The sequence below is a fragment of the Haliotis rubra genome, unplaced genomic scaffold, assembly GCF_003918875.1.
Source record: "Haliotis rubra isolate DU_JTF1 unplaced genomic scaffold, ASM391887v1 Scf290, whole genome shotgun sequence".
NCBI lineage: Eukaryota > Metazoa > Mollusca > Gastropoda > Lepetellida > Haliotidae > Haliotis > Haliotis rubra.
The window spans coordinates 936,071-942,272 of NW_025766958.1; positions in this window are offsets into that span (position 1 = coordinate 936,071).

Below are 6,202 nucleotides of genomic sequence, written 5' to 3' on the forward strand. Positions count from 1 at the left end.
AAATCTAAGGATAGAGAAAACTATGCGAAAAAGGAAGGTTTGACAGGTCCGCCTTACAGCAATATTTATGCCAGGAGATTTTCAACCAAAGTGAACCGATTCTGCACAATTCTATTATAAGTAATTCACGCAAAATTCATACGCTTCATGATGAAATTAAAAGCATGGGACAAATATCACCACATAATACTTGACAATTTATTATGTTCTAGTCAACATTATATATTCAGTTTAAATCACCTCGAATTATAGCTTCAAACATTCAGATGTTCTTTAAACACCACAGATACATTAATAGAAATGTCCAATTCCGATTCATGAACAAGATTTTACAAATTGTGTCCCGTCAATTCCATTTCTGTGATTGTAAGTTATCTGTGACCCTGAATGAATTTTCCGTTACATCAACTTCATAATAACAAATGTTCTGTCACATTAGACCAATTCAGTGTTTTAATTCTCTTCATTTGGCTGATAAAACAGCACATGCTTCTTTATAGTGGGAGATAGAGCCAATCAGAATGCTGACTTTTTATGCTTCAATACTTTATTCAGTCCTTTTATTAAAATATATCAATTCATTATTAAAAAATATATGAAAATCTAAACAATTTATGATTTTACTTGATTATCAAGGGTTTTCAGAGTAATATAACTATATAAGTTCCTAAAGGAACATAGCATAGAGGTAAACATAAATTAATTCACTTATAAAGTTGATTTTGGACGTCTACCGGACATTTACTGCACTTTACCCTCGCCTTGCAGTTAAAATCACAAAGACTCTGTCACAAATCATAAAGTTTCTGTCGCAAAAATCACAAAGACTGCACTCTCATTGTAATCAAGTTCCCTACCAGGGGTGCTGAAACATCAGCAGCAAACTTAAGTCATCATACATTATTAATATCTGATGAAACTGTTACATCTGAACCACCCTCCAGTTCCATTAAAGTAGATAACTTGATAACGAAGATAATAAATAATTCTGGGCTTAAAACACAACCCTTACGGGTACCAATATTACAAAAAAAACATTTAGACAAACCTTTTTAAGTTCTAACACACGCTGATGAATTCTGATACATTTTTGTTGTAACATTTAAAAAATATCATAACAGGTCATATTTGCACAAGATCACATCAGACAAGACAATAGGTCATATTTGCACAAGATCACATCAGACAAGATAACAGGTCATATTTGCACAAGATCACATCAGACAAGACGATAGGTCATATTTGCACAAGATCACATCAGACAAGATAACAGGTCATATTTGCAAGGACAACAACAGACAAGGCAACAGGTGACATTTGCACAGGATGACATCAGACAAGATTAAAAATATCATTTATACCAACTTCAGAGAGGGATTGAAGTAAAACATCGTGTTTAATTATGTCAAAGGCTTTGGAAAAATCAATAAAAAGACAATAAAACCTACCCTTCTTTTTACAAGAATATTTCTGAATTAAAGCCTGGAGAGAAAATATATGATCACTTGTAGAATAAATAACTCTAATACCTGCTTGGGACTCATTAATATCACACCATTTCGGAAGACGTTTATTCCAAATAGAAGTAAATGATTTACAAATATAGTCAATGAAGGATATACCTCTATAATTATTGGGGCCATCTTTACAGACAGATTTAGAAAAAAGGCATATTATACGCTTACTCAAGCTTTTAGGGAAATTACCACCACCACAAGACAATAGGTCATATTTGCACAAGATCACATCAGACAAGATAACAGGTCATATTTGCACAAGATCACATCAGACAAGACAATAGGTCATATTTGCACAAGATCACATAAGACAAGATAACAGGTCACATTTGCACAGGATGACATCAGACAAGATAATAGGCCATATTTGAAGGACCACAACAGACACGATAACAGGCCACATTTGCAAGGACCACTAACTGACTAGATAACAGGCCACGTTTGCAAGGACCACAACAGACAATGTAACAGGCGACATTTGCAAGGACCACAACAGACACGATAACAGGCCACATTTGCAAGGACCATTACAGAGTACTTATACAAGTGTATCAAGGCATGGAAGATATAACAGTCCATGTACAGTGATGCATAATTTTACAGGGTACTTATACAAGTGTACCAAGGCATGGAAGATATAACAGTCCATGTACAGTGATGCATAATTTTACAGGGTACTTATACAAGTGTACCAAGGCATGGAAGATATAACAGTCCATGTACAGTGATGCATAATTTTACAGGGTAATTATACAAGTGTACCAAGGCATGGAAGATATAACAGTCCATGTACAGTGATGCATAATTTTACAGGGTACTATACAAGTGTACCAAGGCATGGAAGATATAACAGTCCATGTACAGTGATGCATAATTTTACAGAGTGTACCAAGGCATGGAAGATATAACAGTCCATGTACAGTGATGCATAATTTTACAGAGTACTTATACAAGTACCAAGGCATGGAAGATATAACAGTCCATGTACAGTGATGCATAATTTACAGGGTACTTATACAAGTGTACCAAGGCATGGAAGATATAACAGTCCATGTACAGTGATGCATAATTTTACAGAGTACTTATACAAGTGTACCAAGGCATGGAAGATATAACAGTCCATGTACAGTGATGCATAATTTTACAGGGTACTATACAAGTGTATCAAGGCATGGAAGATATAACAGTCCATGTACAGTGATGCATAATTTTACAGGGTACTTATACAAGTGTACCAAGGCATGGAAGATATAACAGTCCATGTACAGTGATGCATAATTTTACAGGGTACTATACAAGTGTATCAAGGCATGGAAGATATAACAGTCCATGTACAGTGATGCATAATTTTACAGGAAGATATAACAGTCCATGTAAGTGTACCAAGGCATGGAAGATATAACAGTCCATGTACAGTGATGCATAATTTTACAGGGTACTATACAAGTGTATCAAGGCATGGAAGATATAACAGTCCATGTACAGTGATGCATAATTTTACAGAGTACTTATACAAGTGTACCAAGGCATGGAAGATATAACAGTCCATGTACAGTGATGCATAATTTTACAGAGTACTTATACAAGTGTACCAAGGCATGGAAGATATAACAGTCCATGTACAGTGATGCATAATTTTACAGAAGGTACTTATGTACACAAGTGTACCAAGGCATGGAAGATATAACAGTCCATGTACAGTGATGCATAATTTTACAGGGTACTCATACAAGTGTACCAAGGCATGGAAGATATAACAGTCCATGTACAGTGATGCATAAATTTACAGGTACTTATACAAGTGTATCAAGGCATGGAAGATATAACAGTCCATGTACAGTGATGCATAATTTTACAGGGTACTATACAAGTGTATCAAGGCATGGAAGATATAACAGTCCATGTACAGTGATGCATAATTTACAGGGTACTATACAAGTGTATCAAGGCATGGAAGATATAACAGTCCATGTACAGTGATGCATAATTTACAGGGTACTATACAAGTGTATCAAGGCATGGAAGATATAGCAGTCCATGTACAGTGATGCATAATTTACAGGGTACTATACAAGTGTATCAAGGCATGGAAGATATAACAGTCCATGTACAGTGATGCATAATTTACAGGGTACTTATACAAGTGTACCAAGGCATGGAAGATATAACAGTCCATGTACAGTGATGCATAATTTTACAGAGTACTTATACAAGTGTACCAAGGCATGGAAGATATAACAGTCCATGTACAGTGATGCATAATTTGATACAGAGTACTTATACAAGTGTACCAAGGCATGGAAGATATAACAGTCCATGTACAGTGATGCATAATTTTACAGGGTACTTATACAAACAATGTGTGAAGCCCATTTCTGGTGTCACCCGCCGCGATATTGCTGGAATATTGCTAAAAGCGGCGTTAAATCCAACTCACTCACTCAAACAGGAACTTGCTGAGACAGAAACAAGACAAAATATGTTACTAAAATATATAAACCGTAAGATCAACTGGGCCACATATGAACATACTACGTGCGCTTCATTTACTTAGATATTCGTGTTTGAAAAGCACAACGAATTCCTTATGGTCAAAGCTCCTGTGGGGGCAGTGGGGTAGCCTAGTGGTTAAAGCGTTCACTCGTCACACCGAAGACCCGGGTTCGACTCCCCATATGGGCACAATGTGTGAACCCCATTTCTGGTGTCCCCCGCCGTGACATTGCTGGAATATTGCTAACAGCGGCGTAAAACCATACTTACTCACTACTCGGAAAGTTCCTTGTGGGCAAAGTTCCTTGTGGGCAATGTTCCCGTGGGCAAAGTTCCTGTGGGCAAAGCTCTGTAGGCAAAGTTCCTGTCGGCAAAGTTCCTGTGGCAATGTTCCTTGTGGGCAGAGTTCCCGAGGGCAATGTTCCTTGTGGGCAAAGTTCCTGTGGGCAAAGGTCCTGTGGCAAAGTTCCTTGTGGGCAAAGGTCCTGTGGCAAAGGTCTTGTGGGCAAAGGTCCTGTGGGCAAAGGTCCTGAGGGCAAAGGTCCTGTGGGCAAAGGTCTTGTGGCAAAGTTCCTTGTGGGCAAAGGTCCTGTGGGCAAAGGTCCTGTGGCAAAGCTCCTTGTGGGCAAAGTTCCTGAGGGCAAAGGTCCTGTGGCAAAGTTCCTTGTGGGCAAAGTTCCTGAGGGCAAAGGTCCTGTGGGCAAAGTTCCTTGTGGGCAAAGGTCCTGTGGCAAAGTTCCTTGTGGGCAAAGTTTCTGTGGCAAAGTTCCTGTGGGCAAAGGTCCTGAGGGCAAAGGTCCTGAGGGCAAAGGTCCTGTGGCAAAGTTCCTTGTGGGCAAAGGTCCTGTGGGCAAAGTTCCTGAGGGCAAAGGTCCTGTGGCAAAGTTCCTGGGTTCCCATTGCCATTGTGCTCGGTTATTGATACTTATGTGGTTTCTTGAGGATTATATGCCAGAATCTTTAAAATGACGTCATAAGACCATAGTTATCAGTCAATTTTTGCTATGTTTACTTCTCTCAATAAACTACAGTTTTTCGTTCTTTTGGCCTTTGGATTTGTCTTTATATTTTCCTTGATGATCAATTCATCCAGATTGCACATTAAATTGAGGTTTGGATAAGTTCATTTGCCACGGTTAATGCAACATATTGGTACTATGAAAAATATGGGGTGTTGTGTTACTTTTTCCATGTGTATAGTAAATTCCTGGAAATGTTTTCAGTTCTAAGCGTAAATGATGTTTGTCATACACTAAATTTTAAAGCCTGAAACGAAAATGTCCTCAACTCACACTAAAACGAAACACAAAATCTTTCACGCTTGTGCTTTGTAAAGCATTACACTTGGCAGATGAGTCCATGTGTTTACTTTGCTTAAGAAGTAGCTTCATGTGTTTTAAATTCTTTTTGTTACTAACCCAACAAACGATTATACTGAGAGGAAAAGAGACCTGCTCACAAATTAAGAGTACAGTGAAATATTCCCACTTAAATCTATGCCATAAACACATTTCTTGGTGTGCAGTTTTCATAATAGATGTGACATGATTTTCTACTTTATCTCTTCATAAGTGCAAGTGCAGCATCTTCATAATCCTGTTGCGCTTGCTATTCCACATAGACTCAAAATCACTATGCAAGAGCTGAGTTGGAGTGAGTGAGTGAGTTTAGTTTTACGCCACACTCAGCAATATTCCAGCTATATGGCGGTGGTCTGTAAATAATTGAGTCTGGACCAGACAATCCAGTGATCAACAGCATGAGCATCGATCTGCGCAATTGGGAACCGATGACATGTGTCAACCAAGTCAGCGAGCCTGACCACCCGATCCCATTAGTCGCCTCTTACAAGCATGGGTTACTGAAGGCCAATATTCTCACCCCAACCTTCACGGGTAGCTGAGTTGGAAGCAGCAGTAGCTGTATTAATCAGCCAGTCAGGTGTCATTGCTGTGGTTGGTAGGTTGATTGTTCAACACGCACTCAGCAATATCCCAGCTATATGGTGGAGGTCTGTAAATAATCAAGCCTGGAGCAAAGCGATCCAGTGATCAACAGCATTAACATCGATCTACCACGATGACATGTTCAACCAAGTCAGCGAGGTCTGACCACCTGATCCCATTAGTCGCCTCTTACGACAAGCATGGGTTGCTGAAGACTAATTCTAAACCCAGATCTCCATTGGTGTT